Raw genomic sequence first — 14309 nt, 5'->3', positions numbered from 1 at the left:
GCATGTGCAGAGTGTCCAAAATTGCATGTGACACAGAGCGCGCACTTCTGAACCGGTAGGGAAGGTAAGTAGATTTCACCCCTGATGCCAACCTCAACTCTTAGCCTTCATCTTCATCGCCTGTGTTTGGATTTGTTTGTCCTTGTGGTTGCTGGTGTTGTTGTTGTTGTTGTGTTAATTTGATTTATATGCCGCCCTTCTCCGGAGACTCAGGGCGGCTTACAGTGCGTTAAGCAATAGCCTTCATACTTTTGTATATTTTATACAAAGTCAGCTTATTGCCCCCACAAACTGGGTCCTCAATTTACCTACCTTAGAAAGGATGGAAGGCTGAGTCAACCTTGAGCCTGGTGAGATTCGAACTTACTTTAATTGCAGACAGCTGGTGTTAAATTACAGTGCCTTTGTCTGCAGAGCTATCCAGGCTCTCTCTTGTTGACTTTCCATCAGCCTCATCTTTTTTTAGAGCGTTTCTTTGAAATGCAAATAGATTGGCCAACTTCTGTGTTTCAACAATTGGCTCGTTACGGACTAGAATATTATCCATTTATTTATACAAATCAAATTTATATAACCGCCCATCTGACTTTAGTTCTTTTCAGGTTAAGAATTTTTTTTTCCCCCAGTCTGGACCCTAAGCGTTAAGAAGTCATCTTAATTTAACCTGCCACCTGCATTGTTTCTGAGACGGTATTCTAAACCTCTTCAGCCGATTTTATTTCATATTGCACATTAAAACAGCTGCAGTTGCTTCTGCCTAGTCATACTCTGAGTAAGTTAGCCGTGAGAAGCTCCGCTGGAATGCAGGAGGCAAGAAGTCATCATGGCTTAATTCAGTCTTGTTAATTACAATAGGGTTTGTTACAAGGGTGAAATGCTCCCAGTTGGGACCAGATTAGTCGATCCGGTAGCGATGGGAATGGGTGGTTCAGAGAACCGGTAGCAAAAATCCCTGCCCCCTCCCCCCCCCGCCCATTCCCACCTAATCGCCCGGTTGCCTGCTTGCCTGCTTGCCACTTCTTTTAAAAAATGCTTTTAAAAGGTAAAAAAAAAAAAGGCTCTGAAGATCCCAGCTGACCTGCACGATCGTTAGAGCCTTTTTTTTTTTACTTCTAAAATAATTTTTTTTACAATCTATTCAGCCGAAGAGGTTGTAAAAAAATGCTTTTAAAAGGTTAAAAAAAAAGGCTCTGATGATCCCAGCTGAGCTGCACAATCGCCAGAGCCTTTTTTTTTTTTTTTTTACTTTTAAAAGCATTTTTTTACAACCTCTTCGGCCAAATAGGTTGTTAAAAAAATGCTTTTAAAAGTTAAAAAAAAAATTGTGCACCACAGCTGATCCCCCCCCCATGTGCTGTTCTACTTACCCCATGCCTCCTTTTGGTGCGCACTGCGCATGTGTGCGCACCTCGCATTTGGTGCGTGGTAGTAAACCGGTTCAGATTTCACCACTGGTTTGTTGTAAAGTTATTTGGAAATGAAGTCATGAATTCTAGGAACATCTTGCTTAGTAAGGCAGTGTACAAATATATACATTAAATAAAGCCAATGTATTATGAGGAGTGTTCAATATATTGGTAAAGCATTATTCCAGTTCTGTTTAATGTTATACATCAAGTAATTAATATCCTACATCAGATTATTAATATCCTACACTATGGTTTGTATGCAGCAATCCTGGCAGCAAAGTTAAATGGAGGGATGGTTAAATGCCAAGTCCACTTCTTTTTAACGTACCGGGGGCCTTTTCCTAAGTCTACTACCCCCATTTTTATAGACTTAATAATTGATTACTATCCCATCAGTTTCATTCATTCATTTTATTTATACGCCAGTCTATCTCACTGTCAAGAAACTGAGCGGCTTACAACAATATAGGAACAGTAGAAAACAATAAGCACATTAAAACACTAAAAACATTCAACGTTAAGAGTTAAGATATTAAAATCAATCAAGCACTAGAACACCTTGGTGGCGCAGCAGACTAAAGTGCTATTAAGTAGCACCAGCTGCCTGCAATTAAAGTAAGTTCGAATCTCGCCAGGCTCAAGGTTGACTCAGCCTTCCATCCTTTCTAAGGTAGGTAAATTGAGGACCAATTTACAATTTACAATTACTACAAGTTCAAATCTCACCAGGCTCAAGGTTGACTCAGCCTTCCGTCCTTCCGAGGTAGGTAAAATGAGGATCCGGATTGTGGGGGCAATAAGCTGACTGACTGTCAGGTTTCGATGTCGTCTCAAATAAAATAAATTGCATTTCCAAGCAAATAGGCTTTGAAGAAATCTTTCATTTTATTAAGCATGACAACCTGTCCCCAATTGTGGCGTAGCCAACACTGACTTCCTGACCCCAAACCTTCCCTTTCCCTTCCCCAATTCTCTACGTCTCATTGGCCCTCTTCCAAATCATTTTCCCCATATCTACTACTTCATCTTCCAGGAATGTCCCCCCTCCCATCTCATCTCCTAGGGGATATTATCTTCAGGGAAAATAAGTAGGTAAGAAGTCAAGCGTCCTCTTGCCAGCTGCCCCCTCTTCTCCTTCTTATGTCAGCACTAGAGTAAATGCAGGCTGAAGTGCTGACACTGACTTTGTATAAAAAAGAACACTGCTGGGGGGGGAGCGAAAGCCCTACTAAACAGGTATATACAAAAGTATGAAGGCTATTGCTTAATGCATTGTAAACCGCCCTGAGTCTCCGGAGAAGGGCGGCATATAAATCGAACCAATAAATAAATAAATAAACAAACATAGAATAATAGGGTTGGAAGAAATCTTGAAAGTCTTCTAGTCTAACCCTTGGCTCAAGATAAAAAGGGGAGCAATGTGGAAACAAAGTGGAGGTGGCACTTTCCTCCTCCTAATCTAAAGTTTAAACTTTGGATAGATTATCTCCAGAATTATGCTTTCCAGTTGGCCTTTTAGGTTTGTTAGCCCTGCGTTCATCATGGAATCCCTCCAGCGTGCCATTGGCAATCCTCATCATCGACTGTTTCAAGAATTACAGAGGCGTGATGGCTCAGTGATTTAAGGATGCTGGAGAAGGTTTGTGCTCCAGCACCGCATGACAGGGTGAGCTCCCGTCACTTGCCTCAACTTCGGCCAACCTATCAGATCGGAAAGCATGCTACATGCGAGTAGATAAATAGGTACTACTTAGGTAGGAAAAATAACTGTGCTTCCTGTAGAAGTATGAACCCAGCCGGTGGAGGACTTGCCTGAATGTGACGCCCAAACATGAGGTGACATCAGTGGAGGGGAAAAGGTGATGTTGCAGAACATCATTAGCCACTCTGAGCATGGAGCTAGTTCGCCCCCTGTGGGACACTTCTGGATTGTTCTGATTCTTGTTATGTGCTTTCCTGGTGGCCTACCTATTTTTTTACTCTTTTGCGGCACCAAGACTTAAATGCATTAATGCTCGTGTAAGAAGTTAGCACCCACCCCTCTCCTAGAAAAATGAAATATTCTAGGAAATATTAAAAAGGCAGAATATTATATCTCCCTGGATGAGAAATGGAGAAGCATGTGTTTTAGACAGGAAGCAGACTCACTCTTAATAGCCCCCACCATCCTCAGTAGCCCACAGCGGATGTCAGCACTTAAGAGATAAAAGAGATAGCTATGTCTATTCATAAGCAAATGCCCTCACCCAAGATCCAACAAAGAAAGAAACTAGCCCTCTACCCATCTAGCAACAGAACTACCACATGGCACCTGGGGAGATTACATCACCCAACAAGGCTCAACCAAGCCTGGGACTCAAAAGACAACCTACAAAGTTACTCCTGCATGGCCCCATGAGAGTCTGACAACCAATCAGAATACAAGCTCAAATTCAAAGCCCAACAGAGGGTATAGATCTCTCTCTCTCGATCTCTCTCTCTCTCTCTCTCTCTCTCTCTCTCTCTCTCTCTCTCTCTCCCTCTCCCCTCTCCCTCTCTCTCTCCCTCCCTCTCTCTCCCTCTCTCCCTCTCTTTCCCTCCCTCTCTCCCTCCCTTCCTCCCTCTCCCTCTCTCCCTTTCTTTCCCTCCCTCTCTCCCCCTCTCTCTCTCCCTCTCCCTCTTCCTCGCTCCCTCTCTTTCCCTCCCTCTCTCCCTCTCTCTCTCTCCCTCTCTCCCTCTCTTTCCCTCCCTCTCTCCCTCCCTTCCTCCCTCTCCCTCTCCATCTCTCTCCCTCTCCCCTCTCCCTCTCTCTCTCTCCCTCTCTCCCTTTCTTTCCCTCCCTCTCTCCCCCTCTCTCTCTCCCTCTCCCTCTTCCTCGTTCCCTCTCTTTCCCTCCCTCTCTCTCTTGCTCCCTCTCTCTCCCTCTCTCTTTCTCTCTCCCTCCCTTCCTCCCACTCCCTCTCTCCCTCTCTCCCTCTCCCTCTCCCTCTCCCTCTTCCTCGCTCCCTCTCTTTCCCTCCCTCTCTCTCTCTCTCGCTCCCTCTTGCTCTCTCTCTCCCTCCCTCCTTCTCTCTCTCTCTCTCTCTCTCCCATGTGCCTTTTTGCCCCGGACCTCAAAACCATGTGGTCCTGTCCACCCATTACACCATCTCTTCAAGCAGTCTCCATGTTTCCAGTGTCTCTCTCCCCACTTGGAACTGAACCCAAATAGACTTTTCTTCTAACACTCGGTTTTACATCTGCCAAGTCCAGTTTTTGCATTCATAGAGTATATTAGGGCGGGGGGGGGGGAGTTCTTGCCTGAACAATAGTAATTTTTTGTTGGCATGGAGACATTATGGCATTTCATATCATAGAATCCTACCAAGGCCTTCATTGCAGCCCTCCCAAGTGTTAGTCTGCTGTGTATTTCTGGACATGATTTAAATTAGAGATGTAAGACTCGCTGGTATTTGCAAATTATGGTCTGTGGCTTCGTCTCTCTTCCTCCAAGGAGAGATAAAATGAGGACGAGACACAAGCGGAAGATAAGGAGGAAGTCTTATTGCTTTCCTACTGAATGCCTTTCTCCACCTAACCTGTTGATAATTATTTATTAGTATTTCTTTAAAAGGTCACTTTTAAAGGCAAACACCTCCCCAAGGCTCTTGCATGATGAAATTTTCTACCATAAAATAGCATGGAGCTTCAACAGAAAACAGCTAGAATCAGTGGAATTAGCAAAACTCAGCAATTCTCGTTTGCTCCCAGTCCAAACAAGACTAAAATGCCAGGCAGTAATTGAGTAACCTATAGCCCTCCGCATAATCCTAAACTACAAAATTCAGCATGGCCAAGCACGAAGGATACTGGAAACTGTAGTCTGTAGGGGTTTTAAATTTGTCGGGGCCAAAATTATTTAATTTGATTTTATTCTATTTTTTAAATTTTGTATTGTATGTGTTTTTATTGGTTGGCTGTGCACCGCCCTGAGTCATTCGGGAGTAGGGCGGTATAGAAATCTAATAATAAATAAAATAAAATAAATAGTCCTGGGAGAACTGGAGAGCTATACATTCCCGGCCCCTGATCCTAAAACAAGACTGCTGCTAAAAATATAATTCTAGACTTTTGAATTGTGGTGTTGGAGAATTAGTATTAGAATAGAATAGAGCTGGAAGGGACCTTGGAGGCCTTCTAGTCCAGCCCCCTGTTCAAGCAGGAGAACCTATACTATTTCAGATAAGTGACTGTCTAGTCTCTTCTTAAAAACCTCCAGTGATGGAGCGCCCATAACTTCTGACGGCAACTTCTGTTCCACTGGTTAATTGTCCTCCCTGTTAGGAAGTTTCTCCTTAATTCCAGGTTGCTTCTCTCCTTGATTAGTTTCCAACCATTGTTTCTTGTCCTGCCCTCTGGTGCTTTGGAGAATAGCTTGACTCCCTCTTCTTTGTGGCAGCCCCTCAAACATTGGAATACTGCTATCATGTCACCCCCAATTCTTTTCTTTAGACTAGGCAGACCCAAATCCTGCAGCCGTTCTTCCTATGGTTTAATCTCCAGGCCTTTGATCATCTTAGTTGCTCTTCTCTCAACTTGTTCCAAACATCTCAACATCTTTTTTGTAGTATGGAGACCAAAAATAGTTGCAGTATTCCAGGTGTGGTCTTACTAGGGTTTTGTAAAGCTCTACAGAGAATCATTAAAACTGCCCAGAATATCATCGGGCTCCAGCTACCAGCCCTGGACGACATCTTCGAATCTCGCTGTTTGAGAAAGTTGCACAACATTCTCAGAGATTCTTCCCATCCTGCTTACAATCTTTTTGGAGTGTTGCCTTCTGGCAGAAGATACAGAACAATTAAAACTCGGACCACACGTTTTCTGAATAGTTTTTATCCCAGAGCTATAATTGCACTCAACCATGAACTAAAGGGCCACCATCAGTGAGCTGTTGGACAGCATGACTTGGTCTGTTGTGTGGATGTTTGGGTGGTTTAGGGGTGGGGAATTGTGGTGGGTGGGAGTGTGTTTGGGGATTGTTATGTGTGTTGGACCTGGTCTTTGGGTGTTAAGTGAATTTCGTTGTATGGGTATACTGTGTATACACATACAATGACAATAAAGTTATTTATTTATTTATTTAAAGCAGCACTGATACTTCACATGATCTTGATTCTATGCCTGTGTTTATACAACCCAGGATTGTATTAGCTTCTTTGGCTGCTGCTGCCCACAGCTGGCTCATATTCAAGTGATTGTCCACTAGGACTCCAAGGTCCCACTCACAGTGACCGTTTTTGAGCCAGGTCTCGCCTAATCTGTACTTATACCTTTGATTTTTCCTGCCTAAATGCAAAGTTTTGCTTTTCTCCACATTAAAATTCATTTTGTTGGATATTGTGTTCATTGTTCAAGTTTGTCAATATCTTTTTGGATCCTGAGTTTGTCTTCTGGGGTATTGGCTATTCCTGCCAGCTTAGTATCATCTGCAAATTATGTTGATATAATGTAAAAACACAGGTGGGGCAGGGATCCTGGGAGATAGATGAGGAATCGTTCATGGATGCCTCGGGACCTCCAAGCCACTCACGGGAATCCAAGTCCTAAATATCTATAGTGGAGTAAATAATCATTAGACAATGTCAAACAGATACTTGAGATTTTATGGGATGAGTCTCTGAATCAGACAAGTCATGAATTTTAGTGCATAAGACTTATGAAGAGCCTAAACTAATCTGGTCTTGTATTCCCCGTGGCAATGTTGGAGGAGGTCTTGAGAGTCCCTTGGGCTGCAAGGAGACCCAATCCTAAAGGAAATCAATCCAGACTGTTCTTTGGAAGGACAGGTATGAAGCTGAAGCTCAAATACTTTGGCCACCTAATGAGAAGAAAGGACTCCTTGGAGAAGACCCTGATGTTGGGGAAAATGGAGGGCAAAAGGAGAAGGGGACAGCAGAGGATGAGATGGTTAGAGTGTGTCATTCACACAATGAACATGAATTTGGGCAGACTCTGGCAGACAACGGATGATGGGGGAGTCTGAAATGCTGAGGTCCCTGGAGTCATGAAGAGTCAGACACAACTTAGCAACTGAACAATGAAAAGACATGTTCAAGTAAAAGCCAAGATCATTGGTGCTTCCCACAGAGATTGCCACCCGTTTTTTCAGTGTTTTAGACAACTGTTGTGAGTACAGTTAGTCTTTGACTTACGACCTGCCATTACAGTTTTAAGTCATCATGGTCATAAAGCAGCCCCCCCTCCCCACATAACCAACCTGATTGTATGACCCTTTTCTGCAGCAGCCATTAAGCAATTGCTGCGGTCATTAAGCAAACTCATTGTCAAAAGTCAGATGTAAACACTGTGTTTGAGCAGAAACACAAATTGTGGTCCTGTGAATGCAGGACACTGCAAATGGATATTTTGTAAATGCAGTCTGGTTGCCAAGGACCCAAAATGCAATCCTAATGAACACGTGGGGAGTGGACACCAGCCATCAGAACTTTAGAACCGGAATAAGGGGAAATCCTCAATATGCTGGAAGTGTGGAGAGACCGTTGGGAATTACTACCACATGTGGTGGGAATGCCCAAAGGAGCAAAAAAATTTGGAATTTACTAAAGAACTGGCTGGAAGAAATTTTGCTAACAGATATAGAGGTCAAACCAGATTGTTTCTTCTTGGGAATTATAGAAAGAAAATATAAGAAAGATACAAATTATTTATTACTGCATATACTCACAGCGGCACGAATAGCCTTCTCTCAAAAATGGAAAGAGAAAGATATTCCAACTGAAGAGGAAATATTACTGAAAATCTTTCACTGCGCAGAAATGGACAGACTCACTTTGGAACTCAAGGATAAAAGTGAAACTAAGTACTACAAAATCTGGAAACAATTTTATGATTGGATAGATAACAAGAGGGTAGCCAAGATAAATGTATAGTGTTAGATCAAAAATATAGATGTTATAGATAAATGTATGTTTAAGAGATAAATAAATATACAGAAATAAGGGGGAAAGTATTAATATCATATATTATGCTTAAATAGTGAATAAAGCTTAAGAACTATATGTTTATATGAGTACTAATATTATTGTAAAGTGACGGAAGATGTTTGGAATCAGTGATGTCATATCTAAAATTAATTTTTTTTAATTTTGTATTATTAATAAAAAAAACTTTTTAAAAAATAATTTACAAAAAAGAACTTTAGAACCAGGTCCGAAGTAGCTTTTTGAGACATCCATCCGAACATCAAACAGTTGCTAAGCGACAGGTCATAAGTCAAGAACTACCTGTCCTAGAATGATAAAGAGACATATTAATTTTAAACCAGAGATATTTTTATTAGGGATTTTACCAGAGACATATAGTAGAGAATTGCAATATTTAATTGTGAATGTTTTAACAGCGGCTAGAATTGTATTTGCTAAAAACTGGAAAGGAGAGAAGATACCTACTGATGATGAAGTCATTAAGAAAATGTTGGACTGTGCTGAAATGAGTAAATTGACATTTGAAATCAGAGAACAGGAAGATAAACAATATTATTTGATATGGGATTTGTTTTATCAATGGATAGATAATAAAACATGGAGATGAAATATGACATATGAAATGAATGTAAAGATAAAATATGTGAAGTTCTTTTTCATGGGAAATAAGCCTTTGTCATATATTGATACTTTGAAGATGGGATTGAGCACAAAAGAATGTTAACCGATTGACACACTGTCTGTAATTGTTTGGAATGATGATGGTGTCAGCACTTCAACCTGCATTTACTCTAGTGCTGACATAAGAAGGAGAAGAGGGGGGCACCTGGCAAGAGGACGCTTGACTTCTCACCTACTTATTTTCCCTGAAGATAATATCCCCTAGGAGATGAGATGGGAGGGGGGACATTCCTGGGAGCTGAAGTAGTAGATATGGGGAGAGTGATTTGGGAAGAGGGCCAATGAGACGCAGAGAATTGGGGAACGGAAAGGGAAGGTTTGGGGTCAGGAAGTCAGTGTTGGCTACGCCACAATCGGGGACAGGTTGTCGTGCTTAATAAAATGAAAGATTTCTTCAAAGACTATTTGTTTGGAAATGCAATTTATTTTATTTGAGACGACATCGAAACCTGACAGATGGTTTTATGTTATGTTTTTGTCTTAAAATTAAAAAAAAATTATTAAAAAAAAAAAAAAGAACTACCTGTCCTGTTCTGTTATGAATTTGGGATCCTCCTAAGGAAAATTAGTTCTTCTGGCACTGAGTGACACTCCTTTGGTACAGAGGGACAAACCTTTCTTACTCTCTTTAAACTACTGGCGTGCTTCAAAGACCCCTTTGATCGAAGTTCAAACCACACATGGATTTCTTCCCCACGCCAGTCAATCTTGATGAATGTTCTTCTGCGCGAATCGTTATGAAACCCGCAACCTTCTAGCTGGCATCAGGGCAGGCAGGGAAGGGTGCTTGTGTTACCTTGAGATGAAAGACCACTCCACCTTTCCTTGGCAGCCAGCAGCTGTGCCAAAGCCAGCCTTGCCAATTATCCTCCATCTTAATGGGCTTTTAGTTGAGCCTTGGCAGAAGAAGGTATTATAAGGTCCTCAGTGGCCATGCGAGACACTCACAAATCTATTTTTGGTTCCACGAGCATTTGAGAGATCATTAAAGTGACTCTGAATCGATTCCTTGAATTTAGATGTGTGGGCAGGAGGAGGAGGGGGGGAACTAAAATAAGACTGAAGACTGTTGAAACTTCCCGGACATTAATAACCAAGAACCACTAGAAATAACCATGGCAACAAACAGTCGCTAAGTACAGTACAATCACCCTGATTACCATAGAATTAACACAAAGCAAATGTTTATTTTCCTAAATATGCATATTATGAAAGCGATGAGCACGTTGGTAACTATCCCAAATTGCAGAGTAGGGGGCCGAAAACAGCAAATGTTCTACTCCGGACGTGTTTGCTCTGATTTGTGTGAGGGATGTATTTATAAACGCAGCATTTTTGCTCTCGACGGGTTTCTGCTAATTTGACAGCTGAATCTCTCTTGCCTAGACCAGTTGCCTTGCAAGATAATTAAAACCTGTGGTGCTTGCTGGCATCAGACTTGACTGAAGTGGGATGGTCACCAAAGGCTGAAATCTTTGTTCGGAGCCAAGGCGAAGGGCAGGAGAGCATCTTGAGTTGCGGAATTGCTCCCTTCCAGCCTCGGGGCTGGTCACACAAAATTGCAGTCTTGCTAGACATAGGCCAACGATCATCGCACACATACCGTTGACACTGATCTGACCTGACAATGTTTCTTCATGGCCATTGGAGCTTAATTACATCGGCGGCCATAAGGGAAGGACATCAAAGTCCGACCATCACCAGGTCCTCCAGAAGGAGCAGATGATTAACATCTCTATAGTGCACGTGGGCTTCGGATTGCGGATCTTGGCAGCCACAAGCTACTATGGGTGCAGGGAATTGGGGACGTTCCAATATTGCTAAACTAGATCTCCCCAAATTGCACAGCAAACAAGGGGGGCAGGGGGGCTTCTGGGAACTGCAATCCATCAGCAGTAAGGGGGCAACAGAGACCACCCATGCTTGATCTGCAACAAGGAAATGGAAGCAAATTTATCTTGTGCAGTGAAGCAGTCAGAAGACTGGATGACTAACGGAATAGAATAAATTCAGGTATTCATTATGTTTGCTTAGGCATAAATTCTATGCATGGGTGTGCTTGCTGTATCTTTCTCTCTCTCTCTGGAAGGAAAGGAAGGAAGGAAGGAAGGAAGGAAGGAAGGAAGGAAGGAAGGAAGGAAGGAAGGAAGGAAGGAAGGAAGGAAGGAAGGAAGGAAGGAAGGAAGGAAAGAAAGAAAGATTGATTGAAGGAATTGGGTTTGTGTAGTCTAATGAAGAGAAGAATAAGGGATGACATGACTTTAATATTTGAGGGGCTTGCCACAAAGAAGAGGGGGTCAACCTATTTTCCAAAGCAGCAGAAGGCAAGACAAAAAAACAATGGATGGAAACTAACCAAGTTTGGGTCATCCCTAGTTTTTCTCTTTGTTAAACTAGATATACCCAATTCCTGCAATAGTTCTTCATACGTTTTAGCCTCCAACCCCCCCCACCCCCCATTGTCTTTGTTGCTCTTCTCTGCACTCAACATCTTTTTTGAAATGGGGTGACCAAAACTGGGTGCAGTATTCCAAGTGCGGCCTTACTAAGGCTTTATGAAGTGGTACTAATATTTCACGTGATTTTGATTCTATGCCTTTGTTTATACAACCAAGGATTGTGTTAGAAGCAGCCCTTAGAATGGCAGAGACTATTAAAGAGCTGGTTCAAATCATACAGCTTCAACACAGGGGAATGTGAAGCAATTGAAACAGATAACAGATTAACAGAGTTGGGAGGGACCTTATAGGTCATCTAGTCCAACCCCCTGCTCGAGCAAGATGGCGTGATGGCGAACCTATGGCATACGTGCCACAGATGGTACATGGAGCAATATCGGTGGGCACGCGAGCTCAGCTGATTTTTGGGCCTTCTGGGCCCACCAGAAGTTGGGAAACAGGCTGTTTCTGGCCTCCGGAGGGCTTCCGGGGGCATGGGGAAGGCTGTTTTTGCCCTCCCCAGGCTCCTAGAAAGCCTTTGGAGCCTGGGGAGGGCAAAAAACAGGCCTACCAGGCCCACCATGCCAAAAGCAGGGAGAGCAGCGGGGAAGGATCGTGTGTGCATGCACGAGGGGCAGGGCGCATAGAATTATGGGTGTGAGCACATACACAGATGACCCCCCCACGCGACCCCCGCTTTTGGCACACGATGGCAAAAAGGTTAGCCATCACTGCCCTACCCTATTTCTGACAAATGGAAAGAAAAGAAACTGTTTAGCTTTATGGACGAGACTCAGAATGATAGAATCATAGGGCCGGAAGGGACCTTGGAGATCTTCTAGTCCAACCCCCTGCCCAAAGGCAGGAGTCCTTGTTCCATCCCAGATAAATGATTGTCCAATCTTTTCTTGGAAATCTTTGGCAGAAGCCTTGAGACAAAAAAACGGCCTGTCCTGGAGTGACAGGCTTAAGATTTCATAGAGATGAAAAAGAGTAGAGAAATTGCCACAACTGCCTTTGGGAAAGAGATATCTCATGTTGCTAAACCGATTGAAAAAGAAAAATACACATGTTTGGAGGGGAAGAGTGATTAATTTGGGGAATGGCAGATGGAGTGGGCAACAGGGTAGCCCTCAGCAAAGAGTTATATTTAGATCATCAAGTCAGCTAAAGAAGTAAAAGTAAAGGATGGAATGGGAAGGAGACAGGGCTGTTTAATTAATTGTACAATCTGACAGATGTACTGAAAGCTATTCTGATAAGGAAATAGGCAGCTCGCTTCTTCATGGGTCCAAAGAGTAAAAATGGTGGCAGATGTATATAGAAACATGGATCATCTAGAACAGGGGTGTCAAACTCAAGGCCTGTGGGCCAGTGGTGCATTGCCCCTGGTTCGGTCCGGTTCTTGCGAACCGGTAGTAAAACCGGCAGGAGGCTCCACCCACCCACCCGGATGTTGTCGTAGATGATCTGCGCATGCGCAGAAGCTCGATCCCATTGCAAACCAGGAGTAAAGGTAGGTAGAACCCACCCCTGCTGTGGGTCAGATGTGGCCCATGCGGTGCTTAGATTTGGCCTATGAGGTTGCCTTGGAAACAGCAAAGGACTGGCCCACGGTGCTTCTGCCACTGAAAATGGAGCTCGAGTGATGTTGAGCTGGCCACGCCCACCTGAGACACGCCCACCCCAGCGCCCTCCCCCTCCCGAGGTCAAACACAACCCTGATGCAGGCCTCAATGAAATCGAATTTGACACCCCTGATTTAGAACAGGGGCGTCCAAACTTGGCAACTTTAAGGCTTGTGACTTCAACTCCCAGAATTCCACCCATGCTGGCCTGGCTGAAGAATTCTGGGAACTGAAGTCTCCAAGCCTTAAAATTGCCAAGTCTGGAGACAGATTAACAGATTAACCGATGAGTTGGAAGGGACCTTAAAGGTCATCTAGTCCAAACCCCCCCTCCCCGCTCAAGCAGGAGATCCTATACCTGTGATGGTGAACCTATGGCACGCGTAGTCATATCAGTGGGCACGCCAGCTCAGCTCTGGCGCACATGCAGGCGCCGGCCAGCTGATTTTTGGGCCTTCTGGGCTCACCAGAAGTACGGAAACAGGCTGTTTCCTGCCTCTGGAGGGCCTGGGGTGGGGACGTGGGGTAGGCCCATTTTTCTTTCTTACCTGGCTCCAGATCTTCTCTATGCATCTGGGGAGGGCGAAAACAGCCTTTCCCACTCCCTCGGAGGGCTGAAAGGGCCCATTTCCCAACTCCCGGTGGGACAGGAAATGACTTTTTTGCTGTCCCCAGCCTCCAGAGACTCCTAGTCACTTCCTGTCCCACTGGGAGTTGGGAAATGGGCCCTTTCAGCCCTCCGAGGGAGTGGGAAAGGCTGTTTTCGCCCTCCCCAGATGCATAGAGAAGATCTGGAGCCAAGTAAGAAAGAAAAATGGGCCTACAAGGCCATCGCATGCCAGGAGCAGGGGGGAGAAGGAGGGTTGTGCACAAATGTGTGGGGGGGGGCACTTAGAATTATGGGTGTGGGCACACACATGCACGAAGCTCCCCCACCACCCCCTCTCTTGGCACGTGATGGCAAAAAGGTTAGCCATCACTGGCCTATACTACTTCAGACAAATGGTTATCCAATCGCTTCTTTAAAATCTCAAGTGATGAAGCTCCCACAGCTTCTGAAGGCAACTTCTGTTCCATGGGTTCATTGCTACCAACCTGCCTTCCATTGAGGACCTGTATACTGCACGAGTCAAAAAGTGAGCTGTGAAAATATCTACAGACCCCTCGCATCCTGGACATAAACTGTTT

This window comes from Pantherophis guttatus, chromosome 13 (assembly GCF_059756535.1).
Source record: "Pantherophis guttatus breed Tessera chromosome 13, ASM5975653v1, whole genome shotgun sequence".
Lineage (NCBI taxonomy): Eukaryota > Metazoa > Chordata > Lepidosauria > Squamata > Colubridae > Pantherophis > Pantherophis guttatus.
Note: the sequence above shows the minus strand (reverse complement) of the source record.